Here is a 22,227-nt window from a genome sequence, read left to right as displayed (position 1 = left end):
AAAGTAAGAGTAATAAAATCTACCTCAACTGGAAATGGACATAGAGTCTGAGTCTGTAGAAATGCCATCTGGTAAGCTTACTTAGGTGAAGATTCAATGGGCTCTGCACATTTAAACAAGATTTTGGGTAAGTACTAAAAACCTTATGGGACTCACCTGTCTCATGTTTTGAGACCCCTTCTATGAAGACGTAATGCATTCTTCCTGTCAAACATCTAATCTAGAGGCTAGCACACAGTAGGTGCTCTTCCTACCAGCTATAGCACTTGACAGCCCTTTGTATCAACAGGTGTGTGATAAGCCCCTTCCATGTGCTGGATGTTGAAATCTGTATTCAACAGATGTAGTCGCCATGGAGTTGAGCAAGGGTGGGATTCAGTCCCACCAGAATCCCCAGGCCCCACGCCAAACCTTATAAGACAAATATCCCCCCAAACCACTCACACACTGGTGTGCTATAGTGAATACTTCACCCAATAATTAGCTAGGGAGAGCTGATGGTTAAACTTTTTAACTTTTAGGAATCAAGTGACTTCATGTGGTAACTTGAAGTTGCCTATGTTTAAAACACTTACACTACTGATGTGTATGAAGCACCTCTAATCAGGATTCCACTCCTAACCCTGAAAGCCCATTATTTTTAAAATGTAGCACATAGGCTCTTTCATTGCTCACAGCCGTTCTTCACCTTAAACCCACGGTACTTGTACTGATTTGACCCCTACCCCCACCTCCAAATCCAACTGACTGTCTTGGACCCACCCGGATGAAATCTCATGCTGTGTTTAGATTTTTTTCCTCTGGGACAGTGGCTGAATGCCAGGTCACCAAGGCTGCTGGCAGGGGCATCCGTCTTCATAATGAATTCCACCTGTTGGGTACACCCTCCGCTTCTTGGAGGATGAAGGAGTGAAATTTCTCAAGTAACAATGACACATCTGGTGGGATTTTTCTTGTCAGCCCTCTAAAGGTCCACTCCCGACTGCCTACACCATTACACCGCTCTCCTGGGTCACAGGAATGGAGACATGGAAGGGGTATCACTCGGTAGGTATCTCTGTGCGGCCTGGAAGGGTGGAGGGGTCGGTCCTGCCAGGCCCCTGTGGAGGTCCACTAATCAGATCACTGGTTGGCTCCACAATGGGAAATTCTTGTCTCTTGTGCAGAACATTCTCTCCTCCCTGGGTTCCCTCTGATTGAAACGCAACAGAAGAAATGCCAGGCCATCGAATTTAAACAGAAGGGCCTTAGACAATTTATCTCACACTTCAGCAACTTTGCAGTTTATATTTGTAAACCTCACTTATTTACTTGTCCTGTTTTTGTTACAGTAAACTCATTTAGAGTCACCACATAAAAGGGTTTTGTTTACATGGCCTCTGCTTTCAGTTTAGATTGCCTGGTTTAGTCTATTAAAATGAGTCCAGTTTTATTCTCGCAAAGAACAAGAAAACTCTAAATAAAGGTTCGGAGCCTTCCAGACATGAATACCAGACCTAGAATTTGGTGTAAAAGGCTCAGAGTGTGGCAAGAGAAGGGTGGGGAAGCAAGGAAGGAATTTGTGAGGCCCAGGCATGGAGCTTGTACAAATCAATCTTGCCTGGGTACTGGAGGGTAAGGTTGAGGGCTTGCCAATCGTTTCTGGGCTAGAAACCATGATAAGCTCCCTTGGGACGGAGCTGAGGGCTGTGCCTCATGTTTTATAAGCAGAGCTGAAAGGAAGTTTCCCCGAGTCTTACTTCCACCTGTTTTCCTTATATGCACTACCTCTCAGGGTCAGTACCCCATTATGTCACACACACCCATAGAGGTACCTCCGACCACCAACCCTGTCATCCAGGAGAGAGCCTTAAAGAGAGGGCTAAATGGAATTTCTTCCCCCTGGAAAAGTTGGTACTGAGGGAGATGGTGGTGGAGATAATGTGTGTTGGGAGCAGGGGGTGCATTTCTAGAGCACAGCATCACTGCCATGGTACTATCCACTGGTATGTGTGGGCAGCTAGAAAGAACCTCCTCCTCTTCCCTCTGGGCCTTCACTTATTCTGAGTGGTGGGAACACAAGTTCCTCCTTGCAGGCATGCTAGAGAAAAGATAATGAGAGACTGCAAGAACTGATTGATACGTTTTTCTTCAAAATTTGAGACTCCCTCCTCTGTAGACATTTTTGGGGGTATGGAGGAGCATTAACTCCAAACAGCATTCTTTCTGCTTTCTAGGGGTGGCTAAGTAACTTACAATGAAGGCCTCTATGCTAAGGAGCTTGGACAAGTCACTGATCCTTGAAAGAGGGAAAAGGATCTACAGGCAACAATCAATAGGGAAATTGGAAAGCTTTTATCTGATGAAATTTTGTATCACAAAAACAATATGTATAAAAATACATTTGAATATACTGAAAGGGAAAGTTGTCTTAGACACAGGGTTCTGTTTTTAAAAAATCATAGGTGCAATACAACATCAATTACATTTTAAGAAGCTCCAATTTCAAGGCTATTGTGCTGAGCAGATAAAAAAATCTCAAACGGTCAAATACTGCATGATCCCATGTATACAACCTTCCCAAAATGACAAAACAAGAGGGAAGAGCTACAGACAAGTGGTTGAGTGGGACTGGAAAATGGCGGAGTAGGGAGAAGAAGTGTTACTACCACAGTGCCGATGATGCAATAAATTAGAATGATCTGCTGATTTGGAAAGTTATTTAGCTTGATTACAGAGGAGGTAACACAAATTAACATATGTGATAAAATGGCATAGAATTATGCAAACCTTTTATCTGACTTAATTTCCTGGTTTTGATACTGTCATAAGGTTATGTAAGATATGCCCATTGAGGGCAATTGGGTAGAGTAAAAGGGACCTCACAATACTATTTTTGTAACTTCTTATAAATCCATGATTATCTCAAAATAACAGTTTAAAGTCCTAAAACAATACCACATATTTCTATAGTTACATCTGCAGGGAAATGAAAACACACTAAACACTGTAAGGATTTATGCCATACCAACTGCTATGGCTACTTTGCCATAGGGACAGCACTCAGGATTGTGGGTTTGCTAGAGAATATTCAGCATTATCAACAATGTTGAATATTTTTTCCAACAGAAATGCTTTTGTTTATTTTTGCATATGTAATTTTTTAAAAGCTTTATAAACTTTGTAGAATCAGCCAAAAGCAACAATTGTTGATTGAGCATTCACAATGTGCCAAACACTGAGGCTGGAACCCTAACAAGCCAGACGCAGCCGCTGTCCTCAGAGAAGAAAGGTCCAGCTAGGCAAACAGCCATGAACCAGAAGGCTACACATGTGATGATGTCCAGAACCAAGAAGCATCCATTAACTGCAAAACCACAGAGTAGGGAGCCTAGCATCCATTTCTATAGCCTCTGGAGCCACCCTGCGCCCAGTAGCTCTTCACTTCCTCGCTCTCACCCTCACTCGCTATTCCCAGGTTGGCAAATACTCAGTCTAGCAGTTGGCATTCACATCAGTATCAGAGTACTTGGTTCAAGGCTCACCTCCAGGTGCTAACTCTAGCTTGCTGCTTATGAAGACCCTGGGAGGCAGCAGAATGCCTCAAGTTACATGATTCCTTGCCACTTACATCAGAGAACTAGGTTGGATTCATAGATCCTGACTTTGGCCTGGTCCAGATCTGTCCATTGAGGGCATTTAAGAGAATGAATTAGCAGATATGCACTCTCACTCATTTCTTTCTCTGCCTCTCAAATAATTTTTTAAACTTTATTTTTTTCTAAACCTTGATGAAATGGATTAATTTCTTCAATTAATAAAAATCACATCCAAAAAATGGGTAAGTAATAAGTCTAAGAAATAGACTGGCATGATAGTAGAGTTTCTAGAAGAAAAGAAGGTAGTACGCTGAAGCCCAGGGACTTGACAAAACAAAGAGAACAACACAGAGCCAGAACTGGAGCAAAAGAACTCACTACAGCTGACTGTTAACTTTGTTGGAATTCCATATACCAACTTTTAAGCACAATCATTAAAAGTCAAATTATAGGTATTTACGCTGAAACAGCTCACATCAAAGACAAAGATGACAAACAACCAAAAGCCACTCCTAATTATTTTCTTACATTTGCTATTCTTCCAGCTCTTGGGGTTATTTATATCTTTGTCTCTCTACACTGAAAATTCCTATCAAGGTGCACTTACCAATTCTATCCAATTGCAAGGTTCATGATGTCCTGTTGGGAGGCTGAAAACAGCAAATTGATACATCACTCATGCTGGGAGTATTTATGCCACAGATAAGTTCAAATGCCATAAATCATGGCTTCCCAACACGACCCTTTACTGAACATTGGTTGGTAAACATTTACCAACCACAACAGCAGACCAAGAGCAAGCTCTGCGGAAGGGACCCCCTTGGGTAGTAACAGCTCAAACATTTCTGTACGTTACAAATCCATTTTAGGGTTAACCACAGGAACATAACTGAGCCTGAAGATGCCACTAATAGGCAGGAAAGAAGTAAAACAAAGCAACAGATACATGTCCACTATTCTTCATGGTTGCTTCAAATGGTGTGTATATTGCTAATGATATCCTTTTATTCCCATCTTTGTTGGTCCCACAAGTAAGCAAAGGCATAGCTCTTCACAGGCCCTAAAATAGGTCTTTACAACTTAACGCAGTTGTTACAAGCATTGGCCTACTGGTACATCCATACTGGAACCTACATCCTAGGCAGGAACTCCCACTTAAGCCAGCTGGTGACAGCCAGGGTTAGATGTAAAGGACAGACCACCACCAGGCTATCTTTCCTTCCATGACAAACCTTCTCTGTCTTCCAGCTGCTTTTTATAAAAACCACTGTCCACTACTTAAAATAAAAGATGGATACTCCCTTCTATTGCTTATACTCCATCTGCATGGAAGGCCCAGAAGTTCCTAGCTGCTACATGGCTTAGCCCCAGCCATTGCAGCCATCTGGTAAGTAACCAGCAGATAGAAGATTCTCTGTCTTGCCTTCTGTCTCTGTAATTCTGTCTTTTAAACAAAACAAAAAAAAAGTCACCTAAAAAAGAGCAGCATCAATCCTACATAATATACATTCATCAAGTAGTAACTGAATACTCATTCAGTTCCACACACTATTTCAGGAATATGTGAATGGCAAGTGGTGCTTATTAATTAGATCATATTGTATTTATAATTAGCCTATTTGGCATCAGCTTAGATGACAATAATTCCTGAAAAGTTTTAGAAAAATATTGAAAATAACTGAAAGGAATAGTTGTTAATACACATAAGGGCCTGAGCACGTGAAACATTCATTTCCATGCCTCCCTTCCCTCTAACACAACCAAGAATGTAAAGACAGCCCTGAACCTGCAGGACCAGGAGAGCAAGATATCTGACTGCAGAGACATATCTAAGCAGAGATGTCAACAGAACAGAATGACTTGGGTTTCCAGTTTACAAGGGTTCACTGCACCCAACACAACGAATGAGAAAAGACTTATACTAAGACAAGTGTGAAGAGGGGATCCTAAAAAGCTACCAGAGAGAGAAAGGAAGATGGAGGGGGGAAATAGGCAGTATGACAAGAACAACTTCTGTTATAAGAGAGGAGCAAACAAAACCACCAGCTCCGAGGTTGGCATTGGGGCACAGCACGTAAATCTGTTACCTGTGGTGCCAGTAACCCATACGAGTGATGGTTTAAGTCCATGTGCTTTACTTCCAATCCCAATCTCTGTCAATGAGCTTGCAAAAGCAGAAGATGGCCCAAGCCCTTGGGGCCCTGCCACCTATGTGGGAGACCAGGAAGAATCACTTGATCTCTGTCGTCGGCCTCATTCAGCCCTGGCCATTGCAGCCATTTGTGGAGTGAGCCAACAGATGAACAATCTGTCTCTCTTTCTCTCTCTCACTCTCTCTCCCTCCCTCTCTCCCTCCCTCCCCCTGCCCCTTTCTCTCTCTGAAACTGTCTCAAATAAATAAATCTTAAGACAGTCAGTAATAGGACAGAATGCCAATGAATTTAATGCTGTTCTTTAAAAAAAAAATAAAAACCAGAAGCTGAAGGAAGAAAAATAAGTTTCATAAACTCTTTGAGCTCCAGTTCCATCTCCAATAAGTTGGTGGTAAAGGTGGATTGATAGCAGTGTGCAGTATGAAGTAGCAAGCAGTGGGGAAACTGCTCAGTAATGCAATCAACGGGGAGTTAGCCTCACTGCTGCTCAAAATCCATCTTAGTAGTTCCCAGAGTAGACTGGTTCCCTTTTTGGAAGAGGCCCAGGATATTAAGCTCAAGTATAAACCAGAACATTTCAGAAATCTCCCACTGTGAAGGAATTAGGAAGCAGATCTCCAACACTGTCAGGACTATACTCCCTCAGAAGGTACCAGCCTTAGGTTGGGACCAGGTGGAAAAACCATGGTGAATTTCTGCCTCATCCCTGAGATGTGTCTGCCACCCACATTGCTCAGGGCAGAGGTCAAGGAGATGGCCTCCAGGAGCCATTCCTCACAGACCATGAACTGAGACACAAATTTATAGGTTCACAATCAAGGCAGGGCAACCAGCAATTTGATCCCCATCACCATGAAAAAAAAAAAATTCCTGTCCACCCAGTGACCGCCACATCACTGTGTAGGACTTGCTCTGCTTTCAATTGTGCCAATATGTTTTCCAAGGACAACTCAGACCCCCAAGGGCTGGCATACTGCCAGTCTGTCTTCTCTCACTCCCCATGCCTTATACTGGTTTCTGTTCCCCAAACACAGATTGAATCTCTATCATTCTCACCCTGAAGAACCTTCTACGGCTCCCTATTTCAAGGGCAACAAAATCCCAACATCCCACCGCAGCCTTTGTGACCTATGACATGCCTCTTTTGCATCCAACCACACTGAACATGCTCTTCCGGGCTCCTCTCCCCTCACCAAGTACTTCCCGCCCACTTCTACCTGCACATCTTTGCTAGAGATGCTTCTGCTGCCTGGAAGGCCTTCTCCTCCCGCCCTGTGATTCAAGTCCCAGCAACCCTCCTACACATAATGTATTCACCCTCCATACTTAGAGTCCAGACTTGATGAGTGTTGATTATTAAAGTCTCTTTCTGAGGAGACTTTCGGAGAAGAGCAACCACAGAACGTTGTCTCTGGAATCCTCGGAGCCCTCAGCCCAGAGGGGAGCAGTTCACACCAGACCCAGGGACAAGTGATAAATCAGCAACCCCCGACTTATGACAAATCCCTGAGCATTCTGAGGTCTTTCCTTCTGCCTTCGGGGCTTGGGTGTGTTCTTCATTAGTCAGGGTCACAGAGGGGAAGATGCTCTATTAGTCAACTAATGCATCAATCTGCACTTGAACCGCACTGTATCACATGCAGTTAAATTCTGCTCTATTTGAGACTAATGCTTGGTGCAGCGAGTAAGATGCTATTTAAGACATCCACATCCTATCAGCTCTGCTCCCCACCTCCGTTTCCTGCCATTGCATACTCTGGGAGGCAGCAGATGATGGCTTAAGTACCGAGTCCCTGTCACCCACATGGGAGACCTGGCCTCAGCCTAGAGGTGGATCCTCTCTCTCTCTCTCTCTCTCTCTCTCTCTCTCTCTCTCTCTCTCACCTTCAAATAAATGCCTTTGCCCCGTTTCTTTCTTACAGAAAAGACACCATGCTCCAATTAATATATTTTCAATACATTCTGAGTACTAGCTAGCAAGTAATAAATTTGGGGAACCAGGTGGTACTTGAACACAGTACAGGTGGCTCTTTATCCATACTAAACCAACATCACCTTCATGAATGAACTTCATCTTGAGTATAATTCCCCATCACCACTGCCATCACCACCAGTTTGTTCCCTGTTCCAGGATACCTGGCTGGCACTTAGCAGCATCAGCAGTGAAAAATACTCTCTCTCCTTGCCGAATTGCAAGAAATGTGGTGCTTACAAGGCTTGGAGCCAGGCTATTTTAATTGGCATGCTCTCTCTACCTCTTGGTCCTGCCTTCCAAAATCTATAAAGTACAACACAGGCTGCGCCGAGCTTTGAGTCTCCTTTTAAAGACAACCAGCATTTATTCCTCATATATCAGTAGTAACACATAAAAACAAATCAGTGTGACTTCCCCAAGAAGTATCTGGGAAAAGAGACCAAAATTGAAGACTACAAGCAGAAATAAGCAACAATCCCAACTTTATCCCTGGTAGATAGTGTGTGTGTGTGGGGGGGGGGGTGCTGCGTCCCCAAGCAGTCCACCTTTCATAAAGAGAAATTTATTAAAACATCAGTGTCCACAATAAGATGCTGGACTCTATGTTTGGTATACGCTTGCAATGAGGGAATCTCAACTGAACTTGAGCTGTGGTTATGCAACAAGGTGGAGGAATCCACCATGGTGGGAGGGTTTAGGGAGGGGTGGGGAGAACCCAAGTACCTATGAAACTGTGTCACATAATACAATGTAATTAATGAATTAAAAATAATAAATAATTTTTAAAAAATAAATTTAAAAAAAACATCAGTGTCCAAACACTCTGATTTCCTTGTGTACTCTCCTTTTTGGATCCTGACAGGGTCAGGAGAAGTTCTTCAGAGAGTGTATGTTTTCTTTTTCTAAATGGAAAGTGTTTTTGGACAAGGCAGAAGATGACTCCAGTGGAAAGGCACTTCTCCCCATAGCTCGTGTTTGAACCTGGATGGGGAACAGAGAGTGGTGTTTACCACAGCTTGGCTGGGGAACTGCCTCCAATCACAACTCTTGCCTTGCTTCTTGCGTGCCAGGCAAGGCTTACATTCCAACCTGTCAGCATGGCCTGATGTGTTCATACCTCAATGCTCTCACAGTTTACCTGTGAGACCACGGAGTCCCCAGCCGCCTGGGAGGCCCCTGTTCCTTCTGCTTGGAGGCAGAGCAGCATGAGGTTCAGTGGTCACTTCAAGCTCTCCCTACCCCTTAGGGATGTGTCTCTGCAAAGGAACCAAAAGGTCTTTGCTGGGGATGGCTGTACAGGGTCACCCTGCTGTTGGAGAGCGTTGTGACCATGCAGAAAAGTGTGCCTGGCCTGCAGTGGTCCTGAGTGGCAGAACGGGAAAGTGTCTTTTGGGGTTTGACACACATGAGGAGTTATGGCCGACTTGAGAATTCTCCCCACTAACACTCTCCTAGTGTCAAGATACTGCCAACACCACCAGCTAAAGCAAGCTCAGAAGATAAGAAACTAGAGAGGAAGAGGTTTCTCCCCAGATGTTGGCCAAGTCAAGTAGCACATGAGGCTTCCAAAGTCTTCTTCCTAATTCCTGCAACAATCAGGTTTATTACAGACTTGAACATGGCCTGGAGGTTTACACCAAGGCCTACAAAGCTCCTCCGGGAGCTCACTTCATAAGCACATGTGAAGGCTCACTGGGCATCACTTCAATCATTGTCTTTCACCATCAGAGTTCTCATGGGACCACAGAGACCCTCTCTCAGTCTTGCAGATATCAATGCAACAACAATACTGCTCTTTGCTTTTTGTGTGCCCACCCTTTGACGTACAAGTCTGACATCTTATGGGTACTGGACCTTCATTTGGGAAGAAGAGCTGTTAATGTATGGTGGTGAGAAGCACAGCTTGTCCACTGCCAGCTCTCAGACTCCATAACATCAAGTCAAGGGGAGATGTTATCATTTCATTACAGAGCAATGGGTCTCAAACTTTGTATCGGAACTACCAGGGAGTAGGGGGACTGGCTCCAGCACAAGCTACCTACTCCACTTCCAGGGCTCTCAGCTGAGGTGAGGGTTGAGGGTGCCGACAGTGTACATTTCTAACAACTTCCCCAGGGATGTTGAAGCTGCTGAGCCACGGATCAACACCACAGCACAGACAAGGCCCCAGGGACACTGCTAACCAGGAATGGACCCAAAGCAGCCCTAAGCATCGAGGTGGGGCATCAGTCCACGGTGAGATCCTTAAGAGTCACAGGCAGGACCCAACAGAACTTTGGGGTACCTGTTTGGTTTAAAGGACATTCCTGCTTCACCTCAATCTTCTTCCTTGACCTATTTCTTTTCAGTAAGTAAATACATCTTTCCCAAAAAATCCAATCTGCTTTTCCAATAAAAGTAAACCTTAAAATTTTTTTAAATAAAAAAATTTTTTAAAAATACTTATTTTTATTGGAAAGTCAGATATACAGAGAAGAGGAGAGACAGAGAGGGAAATCGTCCATCTGATGATTCACTCCCCAAGCAGCCACAACGGCTGGAGCTGAACCGATCCAAAGCCAGGAGCCAGGAACTTCCCCTAGGTCTCCCACGTGGGAGCAGGGTCCCAAGGCTTTGGGCTGTCCTCCATTGCTTTCCCAAGCCACAAGCAGGGAACTGGATGGGAAGCAGGGCTGCCGGGATTAGAACTTGCACCCATATGGGATCCTGGTGCATGCAAAGTGAGGACTTTGGCTGCTGGGCTACCGTGCCGGGCCCTTTCATAAATTTTGAAACTAGAAAATGTGAAACCACTCAACCCTGTTCTTTTCAAGACTGTTTAGTTACTTTGGGAACCCCTTGACAGTCTCTATGCTTTTGAGATGAATGTTCTATTTCTACCAAAAATGCCTTCGGGATTTTGATAGGGTGTGCAATTAATGTATATTTTGCTTTGGGCAGTATGGGCATTTTACCAGTTTCAACTCTTCTTGTTTGTATACAGGATGTCTTCCCATTTATGTGAGAAGATTATCTTTAAATTTTATTCAATGAAATTTTGTACCTTTTTGTGTGCAAACCTTTTTACTTCCTCTGTAATGTTTTTTCCCAAATATTTCATTCTTTTTCATGACATTCTATATGGACTTATTTTTTTTTCCTTTTCAGATTGTTAACATGTAAAAAAGATTTTTTTGTGTTGGTTTTATACCCTGTAGTTTTCCTGAAGACAAATGCTATTTGTTTCAAACTATTTGAGAAAGAGCAAAATCCTATTTGATGGTTCACTCCCCGAATGTCCACAATAGCCAGGGGCCAGTCTACCACACGAGCTGCAGAAAACTTACTTCTTGAGCCATTACCTGCTACCTGCTAGAGTGTACACTAGCAGCAAGTGGATTCAGGAGCCAGAGCTTGGACTCAAACCCAGGCACTCTGATGGCGGACAGGAGTATCTTCATTTTTTTTTTCTTCACTATTATTCAATTTGATTTGAAATGCAAATATTGTGTGTGGGGCGGGTGGGGGTGAAGGGGAAAATCCCTATAGGTTGGTTCCCTGTTTCAACATCTGGATCCGATACAGGCCAAAATCACAAGCCTGGAATTCTGTTGGAATCTCCCACATGGATGGTGGGGAAGCATTTGAGTTATGGTCTGCTTCCTCCCAGTATGGATTAGCAGGAAGCTGGATCAGAGGCAGAGTAGCTGGGTTTTTTTTTTTTTAAAGATTTATTTTATTTTATTACAAAGTCAGATATACAGAGAGGAGTAGAGACAGAGAGGAAGATCTTCCGTCCGATGTTTCACTCCCCAAGTGAGCCACAACGGGCCGGTGCGCGCCGATCCAAAGTCGAGAACCTGGAACCTCTTCCAGGTCTCCCACGTGGGTGCAGGGTCCCAATGCATTGGGCCGTCCTCGACTGCTTTCCCAGGCCACAAGCAGGGAGCTGGATGGGAAGTGGAGCTGCCAGGATTAGAACCGGCGCCCATATGGGATCCCGGGGCGTTCAAGGTGAGGACTTTAGCCGCTAGGCCACGCCGCCGGGCCCAGTAGCTGGGTTTTGAAACAGCACTCTGACATAGGATGCGAGCATCCCAAAAGGCAGCTTAAGCCACTATACCACAATGCCTGACCTTTCCACAGGCTTGTTAAACAGCAGGCCAAATGGCCACTCCTAAGTACTACTAGTACCCCCTTCTTGAAGAGAGGAGAACTATAGTGCAGAGTGGCCAAGTAACCTGCCCAAGGGCTGGGAGGCCAACCCAGTTATTCTGCTTCCAGAATCCTATTTCCTCATCACCACTTTCCACTGCCTCTTCTGAAAAATCACTAACTTTGACTTCAAAGCTTTGTTATAACTACAACAGAGTTCTGCCAACCTCAGGATACCCTGACCACCCAATGATTCAAAGAAGCAGAAGTTGAAACTTCTGTCTTTTCTTGGTCAACTGGTTGGTGAATGGAAGAGATGAGTGTACTCAGCCAAAAGGTATCTGAATTATTTCCTTACATACAGTCCTGGCTATTAGTATTAGTCCACAGAGAGTAGTCCACAAGTCCTCAACTATGTACAAGTCTAGACTGAATCTAAAGGGCCAGAAAAGAAGCTAACACCTAAACAATCACCCCTGAATACTCCCAGCATGGATGTTACAGCATCTTTCCTGTAAAAATTCATGTGAAGTTGGCTGTTTTATGGGAATTCTTGCTCTGAGCTACAGGGTGAAGGCTACCCTAGAGAAGGCTGGTGACTTGCGTACCAAATGAAATGACAGTAAATGCTTCATTTGCATTCCTGGGAGTCCCAAGCTTCTCAGGAAGTAGTCCTCATACCTTACAAAGGAATGCCATGGATGTATCCCAAAGGCCTTGGGCACCAATCCCAAAAGGCAATGAACTTGAACTGAACAATCACCCTCACTGGCGGCTGCTGTTGATGTTATACGAGACCCTGCCCAATGGCTTTGGGCCTGAGTAAATGTTGGCTTGGCTGACCTGGTCTACAAAAACGAATTGGGCATGACTAAGGCATAAGGATGCCAGCCTTTCCATTAACAGGAAAGGCATGCAGGGGCAGTGGAGGGGCAGCATACCACGAATACAAACAAAGACTCCTCTGCAAATGGGCCAGTTGTTGGTGGGGGAGGGGGTTGGGGAGAGAGAACTGGAAGAAGACAAATCTTGAGCTCCAAGGGAGGATGTGATCCTTTTCAAATCCACCCTCCTGACTGCCAGGCAGCCTGAGAAGCGGGCACTGGGTACCCTTAAGCAGATGTGAGTACATGGACACATGCCCAACATCCACAAGTCTCAGCCTTCTCACCTGGAAAATGATGTCATGTCAAGGAATTGCTGGAAGGATCAAATGACAGCATTTGGAGAAAACAAAGAAAAATGCTTCCATTGGTAAGCATCCTCTAGGAACCTAAGTGTAATCTCACAGCACAGGTTGCAGGGGGTGGGGACAGAGAAGATAGTCAAGATTGGAGCAGTAATCACAACAGCCTTTGGCTCTGAGTACAACGCTTTGGATTTGTAAATGGATGGTGAATTCAGATACAAGTTCTGATATTTTAAAATGCAAATATATGTGAATAAATATGCAAAAAATCATTTTCTTAAAGAGCTGCAGCTCAATTAAATGCTAACACACAGCTCTATTCCATGCTTGCTCATTCAAACTCATTTTTAAAGTCTTAGTAGTAGTCTAAGGATGGTATGATTTTCTTGTCTATCCAAGAGCTCAAAAATGTCTTCTTGTTATGTTTAGTTTCAAACTGTGCCAGTGTGTTAAATAATGTGCCGTTCTTCACAACAGTCAAGATAACACTTCAGGTTAAAACTCGGCAGATCAGCTGGTACAGGTTGGGCCTCTAACAAGGAAATGAGCACGTAGGACCTTGCGTCATTCTGTCATGCTCCTGTCTACCTGCCCATTGTTGTAGGGTTTCTAACTCCTTTACACCTGGGTGGTGCTAAGCAGGTGAAGGGCTGGAAAGGACCTTCTGGATAGACTGTTGGAACTGGTCACTGCACGCTGTGGCTATGGCAGGAGCCCGAGGCCAACCATTTCAGGACAGCCTGACTTGTTGGTGATTCCTCCATCAATGGGGTCTCTCTGCCAGATCTTTTCTGCAGGTCAATCTTCTAGCTACTCCACTTTCTTCCCTTGGTAGCTGGCAAGGTCCCACCCTGCAGGGTTTCTCGGTTGGAGTCCCAGTAGCCCCACCAAATTCTCCTCGTATGGCATGCTTCTGGTCCCAGTGCAACTCTCTGTATAACAGTCAAAACACTGGGAGTGTGGTCTGTGACCAGAGCAGTCTCCACTCTGCAGTGCCCGTAGAGAGCAGTCTACTCCCTGACTCCCACCTCTGCCTGCTGCTAAAGATTCCCAGTCTCTTACACTGCCCCCGTAAGGTGATGATACTGGAGCTCTACTCACTTACTACCAAGTAAAGAGTAAGCAAGCACCCTACGGAACATGGAATGCATTTGAAGGTGAAGAGGATCACAGCAGGCATATAACTCACTCTCAGAGATTTTCCTCCATATGTCACCTCTCAGCCTCCTTACTATTAATCTTCTGATTTGCCCTCCAAAGAGGGGTTTAAGGTTGCAATACCAATCCTCACCTAATTAGTTTCCATGTCCTGTATGGATGATCTAGCATATTTTTAAAGTAGTGTGCAATATTAAAATGCAACTTTTCTGGCCTATTTTCTGTAGTGGCTCAAAGACAACAGGCATCCAATCTACCGGGACTCTTGCTAAAGGAGAGAGAAGAAAAAAGGGTTCTCTTATGATATTCTGTTTTAGAAAAAGCCACTTCTAGAAGCAGAAAACTTCTGCAATAATGGCAGCTAATTCCAAGGGCTGAAACTACAGGAAAATTTTAAATGTACTTCTTTGCATTTTTAAAAACAGATTTTAAACGAAAACAAGGTTCTAGTTTTATCCAAAAGGGAAAAATTCTAGAAGATTGAGTTAAAGGAAGAAGACAGAAGAAAGAAAAAGAGAAATGACAGGAAAGCAGGGTAAGAAAAAAAAAGGAAGATCTCAAGGCTTTTTAGATTGAAGTTATCATAAGCAGGTGATAAGAATGGATATCATTATTTTATTTAAAAATTTGCTGTGGAAAGGGGTCTTTCTCTACATGGTGAATACACACATGAATTCACAGGCTTAATATGGTCCACTTCTCTGTAATGTGTAAGAAATTATACAAGAACAACCACTATGAACTGGGAGAATGAGCCAATTCATCTTTTAAAAAATTGTTTATTTATTTACTTATTTAAAAGGCAGAGTGAAAGAGAGACACATACACACAAAGACAGAAAGAGAACATGCCATCTTTCATATGCTGGTTTATTCCCAAATTGGCTGCCACAGCCAGACTGAAGACAGGAGCCCACAACAGCATCCTGGTCTCCCAACATGGGTAGGCAATAGAGCAAACTCTTGGACTATCCTCTGCGGTTTTCCCAGCTACCTTACCAGGAAGCTGGATCATAAGTGGAGAAGCCATGACTTCAGCTGGCACTATGATGTGGCATGTCAGTGCCACAAGCTCACCCCAATGCTCCACAAACACCAGCCCTGATGCAATCCATCTCTACATGTAGGCCTTAGACAGGCCCAGCTCTGCAGATGGAAAGAAAGAAAAGAACTGGGATCACCCAGCTGAGACTGGTGCGACGTTTACCTACTACACCAGCCATGGCAGAGGAGACCAGAGGATGTTAAAGAGGAAAGTAGCTACATGCACAAGACTGTACAGACCACCTACAAGCTCTTTAAATAGCACTGATTTAACAGCAGCCTTCTGAACAATGTGCTAATCTCAGAAAATCTTCTCATAAAAGCAGGTCTTGGCAGCATCTCTCTAGCCATCAGCTTCTTACTATAGCTAGAAGTAAGAAAACTATACTTTCTTCATTCTAACACTTCGGCTTCTTGCTGTTGCAGTGGAATAGTAGGCATCGAGCCCAAGCACAGTGGGGTACCACTGGAAGGCTCCGCAGCAGGGGAACTGCGTATGGAACATTCTCTGTACGCCTTCCAAATCCACTTTATACCCTTCACCAGCCTTCTCTGTGTTCTGCCTTCCTGCTGGGTTCCAGTTTGGCTGTCAGTGGAAGGTGCTAAGAGGACACAGGTACAGCGAAGAAGAGGAAGATTAGGATAAGTGTCCAGAAGTAAAATAATTAACAAATAGATGTAGGGAGATTCGTTGAGGGCTATATTTTATCTCCATGAGGGACAGACATGGTGATGGTTTGGTCTACGTGCACACTGCAGTGGCAGAGATGGACAGAAGTCAATAGATTCTGAAAACAATGAGATAAAATTTTTCGGGCTCTTGGACATGGGTGAAGGACAACACTCCCAAGCCTTCCAGCTGAGGAACCTGATGGATGATTGGGCTACTGTCAGTGAAGAAGAATCCACGGATTCATCCCCTCTGGTAGAAATCTGCCTTTTGAATGATTGCATTGGGGATGGAATGTGGGAAAGATCTCTGTGTTCTCTCTCCCGTGTGTCCAGGGGAGGTGAGGCAGCGTCCAGGACTCGGGACCAGGCAGAGGACATGCTCGCACGGGCATGGCTCTGTGCAATCGGAAAACCACATCCCTATCACCCCTTGGAATAGCTCAGAGCATTTCTACACACCTGATTTGCAACGGCACAAAAACCACACGTTATTTTTCTTACAATACCTAATGAAGACAGATTAGGCCAAGCAACCTAAAAACTTTACTTCCTCTAGTCCTCTTAAGCCTACCCCAAAACTCCATATTGAATTTATAATTATTGTGTGTTTTGAGAGAGAAAGAAAAAAACTCATATGCATTTTCATAAATCATGTCTATGATTAAAAAAATATGGTTCAAACAGATACAACGGGGCCTCACCCTGCATCTGTTTCACATACACAAATGTGTCAGGTTTACATAAACCACGCTGATACGGATGAAAAATAAGGGAAGAACATGATAAAAATAGCTCTTCTGGTATCAGTAACACATCTTTAATTATTATACTATATGATAACATTGTGATCAATCACCATCATATATTGCATTGGCTAGTGACCTCAAGAGCAGGAAGCCAAAGCCGGCCAACACCCAGAAATCAATTCTTTCAGCTTGAAAGCAAAAAGAGTTCAGTATCAAATGTTTGAGTATCTTGCTAACTACTTCAAAGACAGTGAATGGAAGCATTCTTGTCCTCCAGGTATTCCCTGTCCTTATTTCCATGGTATTCCCTTTACACACTCCCTTGGCAGCAGAACAACAGAAAGACAGCCTGTCCCTTCTCGAATACTGCCACGGGAGAGACGGCCTACAAAGGCAGCCATTCCCCCAGGCCCAGAAGACCCCAGGCCTGAAGGGTAACACTGCTGACTTGTGCCGTTATCAATCATTTCCCCTCCTGTTCTCAACTCTCTGAACAAATGAGAGATGGAAAATGGACATCCTCTTTCCTTCAACTAAATGGGACAAATATGTAGCTTTTCTATCAAAATTACAAAAGTTGCTATGACCAAAAAGTTTCTTGAAGTAAATGATGCTACTGTATGGCCTATGTGTCAGTGAAGAAATTAATAAGAAAAAAACTTGAAGAAATGAAAATAAAAGCAAAAATATCAAAACCCACGAGATGCAGCAAAAACAGTATTGAAAGGGCTATTGATCTTGTATTTTATAAGAAGGCTACCTTTTACCAGAGAGAACATGTGGTAGTTGTCCTTTGCGGATTGACTTATTTCATTGAGCATAATGGTCTCTAGTTGGGACCATTTGGTTGCAAAATGGTAGAATTTCATTCTTTTTAATGGCTAAGTAATTTTCCTTTTCATTTCTTCAGTGACACACTGGTCATTCAGTAGCATGTTATTTAACTACATGTTGTTGTAAATTTGATATCTTTCTTCCTGTTGCTGATTTTGCCTTATGGCTTTTCATTTAAGGGGCTGTATAGCAACTGTGTAATATAGACTATCATATCCAGATGTGAAGATATAATGCAGTATGCATCTCTACTTCCAAATCAAAGATGGACTCCCAACAAAACTGTTAAATATATCTTGACAACAGGCTGCCAGACTCTCTGCCATTGGCCACGCCCATAATGATGGACATATGACTGTTTATGAAGAACTATGCTATAGTAATAACATAGAGGAAATTGGGGGCAGGCAGGGATTTGGGGAGGTGGGAAAGGAAATCCCAGAGCCTATGGAACTGTATCATAAAACAACAAAATAAATTTTAAAAGAAAGTTGCCATGATCTCCAGGGAGGATTTTCTTTTAATGTGTATCAACCTAAAATCTACGTAAGTAAACTTGTGTTTGCTTGTTCACCGACCATTTTCCACCTCTTGAACTTCCACACTTCCTATCCCCTACCATGAGCTCGCAACTGTTCCTCCCGATTCTTTAGTTATCATCTACACTCCCATCACCTCTAACCTTGAAATCTACTGAGCTCTAAGCAGACACCTCATGGTTCTGCCAGGGGCAGATCTATGCAGAGATAAAGAATTGTTCTGCTATGCAAATATTTATCATTACCAGATATTTCACCAACTCCAGTTTTCAAATCTGTGGGTGATTCCAAGTCCTCCTTTCACTGTGATCTCCCATTATGAAGTTTTGGTAGTTTCTATGTATATATCAGGATGCTATTTATTTTTTCTTTCTCAGGAGTGACTTCTTGGGAATGTGTTCAGATATGCCTTTGATGTGCTTCTACGCTGGGTGCTGTTTTACTTTTTGAGTTCTTGCAGTGTTGCTTGATAGCACACTGTTTCCATGACAGTCCCTCTGAGGCCTCCCCAGCTAGAGGATGAGCATTTGAATCCCTCTGCTCCTGCGTGTTCCCTCTCCTCTTGCTACTAGAAAAACTCAGTGGATTCTTTCCTCAGCTCAGTATAGAAATAAAAAGCCAGAAGTCGGCTGGAGAGAGAAATTCTATTTGTGAAATGACCAGGTGAGCACAGAACCAAGGGGGAGGGGAAAGCACCTCCCAACAGAAAGCCTCCTGAAAGGAGGGAGGGGGAAGCACCAAAGGTTGCAGGAAGGGTCTAAGGATTTTCAGCATTCCCGGACCCCTCCTTGTCTGGGCAGAAATCTACAGTTAGGATGTTCCCCAATGGTGGTCTCTTAACCAGTTGGGAAATGGCTGGGCAATTCTTCTTCTGCCTACTTGAAAGCGTGGCCAAGATTTTTAGCGGGCTTGGATGACCTCGCTCTCACCTTACCATGCCAACCACAGTACAGGCCCGTAACAAATATGAACAACTCCACCAGAAAGATGTGGGAATGAAGCAGTCCTAGAGAATTCTCTTCCTTACTCCTCCTAGTCATGCCACAGACTCACAGGGCAGCCATCTCCTTTCTCCATCCCACAACTGAGAAGTCTCGGATGCCCGTGTCTCCTACAAGCACTCAAGCACTCTTGGCCTCCTGCACAGTGCCTGCAAATCACAAATCCTCTCCCCGCAGCCAGATGAAGAGTTCTTGAAAGCCAAGGTGCTCCATGTTTCCCTAATTCCTTAAGTCTCCTCATTCATGACTGAATAAATGTTTGGTGATTTACTGCTAGTGTTTTATTTTGATTTGCCGCCTCCTAATATTGGGTCCACAGAAAGCTGTGAGCAGTGTGGTGTACTTTCCTCTCATCTTTTTACAATGCATAGATGCTTCTGTTGTAATGTTTTAGCAAAGCTGTGACTATGCTCCATATGTTATCATATAGCTCATCAGTTCTCGTCTCAGGAATATTTTCACACAAATAAAGTATTTTTTCCTTAGTCCACAGGACAGCATGACAACCCAAAGGAGTGAAGAGTTGAACCAACTTGTTGAGACTTTCTCTTATTTGTATTATCCACCACTACAACTATGCTCACCTGGAAGGACGGAAAAGTATTCAATCTCAGGCTATCTTCCCACTCCCTCACACAGTACTCCTGGTCCCTGTGCTTAGTACATTCTATTTCACTCGGAAAGGTTTTTTCCTTCCTGTCCTCCCCACACAGACCCTGCCTAGCCTCCAACCCTCAAACTAATCATCCCTCCCTATTCGAGGTAGATACAAGCTGTCTTGCCATGTACTTTCTCAGCACCACCAACTTCTCCATCTTATTTACTGATCGTAACTCTCAGGCTGGGTTATCTGTGTAAGATAAGGACCATGTCTTTCTTCTCACTGTCAGACACTTTGCATTGTACCTCTACAATAGTCTGATTTAATAAAACTGCTAAATGAAAGCATGAAACAATGGGGTAAAGTCGAAAGATTTTCAGTCTTGGTTTTCTAAGAGGGTAAACAGTCCAGGTGCCTAGAATTTTTCTCCTTTGAATTGATTCAAAAGCCACTTGCTCATTCCCCATTCCTTCTTTTGCCGGATGTAGCACCCCAAGTTTCCATTTTTTGAAATGAAGCTTCCCCTGAGAGGCCATGTGGATTAAATGATGCCATCTCTACCCATCATCACTTGGGTAGGAAGACACAAATCAAATGACTAAACATAAACCCTGAGATTTTTATTTGCACAACTGGGAAAGAGGATTTATCTTTCTGTCAGGATTGCTAAATTGATTAAACGAGGCAAGAAGCCACTGAGGTCATTTGCTTCCATGTGAGAAGACATTCCCTGAGCAACAAGAGAATTCCAAAGAAAGCAGAGATAAGACCTGGAAAGACTCTTAAAATGATGAACCATTTTAAGCATGTTGATAGATGCTTTTCTAAAGAAATTCTGCCCTGGAATTTTTTACTTACTGTCATAATTTTCATCTATGCATCTCCAGATTGTTCAGTTCTGCTTTACTTGGATTTTTATCACTCAGAATAGAGTCTAATGTTTTTCAGTTCATTCAAGGTAGAATGGGTTAGGGAAAGGATTCCAATCAAGAGGTCCTTCCTGACTCCTGCCCCCTGATCCTTAAACCCCTACCCCTTTTCTACAGAGCCAGGTGGGGATTGATCACTTTATATCTGGATCCAACTGTGCCCTTCTTCCTAAGGAACTCCACCGTGAGACGGTCTATCCCCCTCATGACACCACAGCTACAGAGGTATGAAAAATGCAGACCTCACACAGAACAAAAGGGTTGCCCTCTTCCAGACTTCTGGACTGTGTGTCAGGATAATGATCTGTTACTCTGATAGGAAGAAAGTTTACAGGCAGCCCCAGCAGAATCACAAAATCTGCTTTGCCAGACATTCCTGGTCAGGGAGGGAACCAGAGAAGCTCTTCCCTACAGGGCTTCCACATTCTTTCAGTTCTGAAATCTAACAGAAAATTTTATCTCCAAATTCCTGAATCCCTCTGATGCAGGTCCACTGAGCTGGCTTCTTATGTCTGCAATGCCAGCTCCCTGGTAAGGGCCTAAACACCTCAACATAGAGTCTTGCCATCATTGAAATATGGATGTTGCGTTTGTACAGAAAACTTTGGGAAGCGATTTTTTTAATTTATTTTGGAAACAACACACTTCTAATATCATAGACCCAGAGCTATCCATTTGGCAGAAGATCTACATAAAGAATTACACAAGGAACCTTTCCAATAGTCAACTAACCTTTCAAAAAACCTAGTTCTATCCAAAAAGGTTCCATAAACATACTGGTGCACTTTGGTATACACACCCACACAGGGTCCCATAAGTAAGGAGAAGAAAACAGCAATATGAGTTTTTGGGTCTGCCAATGTTTACAAATGTTTTTATAAAGGTGTAAAATTAAATTCCATTCAGTGAAACTCATCCAGAGTTATTTTATTAAAGATAAGAAAACTGTATAAAATTGGGATTATTCCAGAGGCCTTTAAGATACACAGATGGTTAGGACCCCTTTGGCACAGCATCCAATATGACAGGCAAGAGCACAAAATAAAGCATGCACTTGGCCATCATTTACCTAAAGAAAATGCAGGTGTCAAGACTCTTTTCTCCCTACTATTTATTACCAACTGTTATTTACATCACAAAATGCCTTGACCTTCTGACAGGTGATCATCAACATTAACATCTCACTAAGGGAGACACCCAGTGTGCATAGAGGTCTTCTCTTAATAACCTACAGGATAAACTTAATTCCAGGGAAAGAAACAAATGTACAAAATTACTAACAATGAACACGGAAGTCTCTCCTCCTCCTTCCAGGAAGCTTACTGCGGTATAATCAAACCACAGCATTTCTATTCGCAGGAGCTATGCCCATGGTATAGCCTTCTAGTGGCTAGCAGACTGGTCCCTGCTATTAGCAAACATCAATATAAATCCCAGCTCTGTCATTTATTACCTGAGTGTGGCGTAGAAAGTCACTTCCCTGAGGTTTTGGTTCCCCCATTTGCAGTGAAGTATCGTGCTGTTATTAGGGTTATTAGGGTTAAATGAGACAATGCCTATAACTGCTCACATTATCATTCCGCAGGCAGCTTCGCTGAAGAGTTTGTTCTGGAAACTGGCACCACTGCGTTCACTGGAGAACATGTCTTTGTCTAATATCCCTAGCAGACTCAGT

The sequence above is a fragment of the Ochotona princeps genome, chromosome 21, assembly GCF_030435755.1.
Source record: "Ochotona princeps isolate mOchPri1 chromosome 21, mOchPri1.hap1, whole genome shotgun sequence".
NCBI classification, from domain to species: Eukaryota; Metazoa; Chordata; class Mammalia; order Lagomorpha; family Ochotonidae; genus Ochotona; species Ochotona princeps.
The sequence above is the reverse complement of the archived record's forward strand: the minus strand, read 5'-3'. Positions refer to the sequence as shown.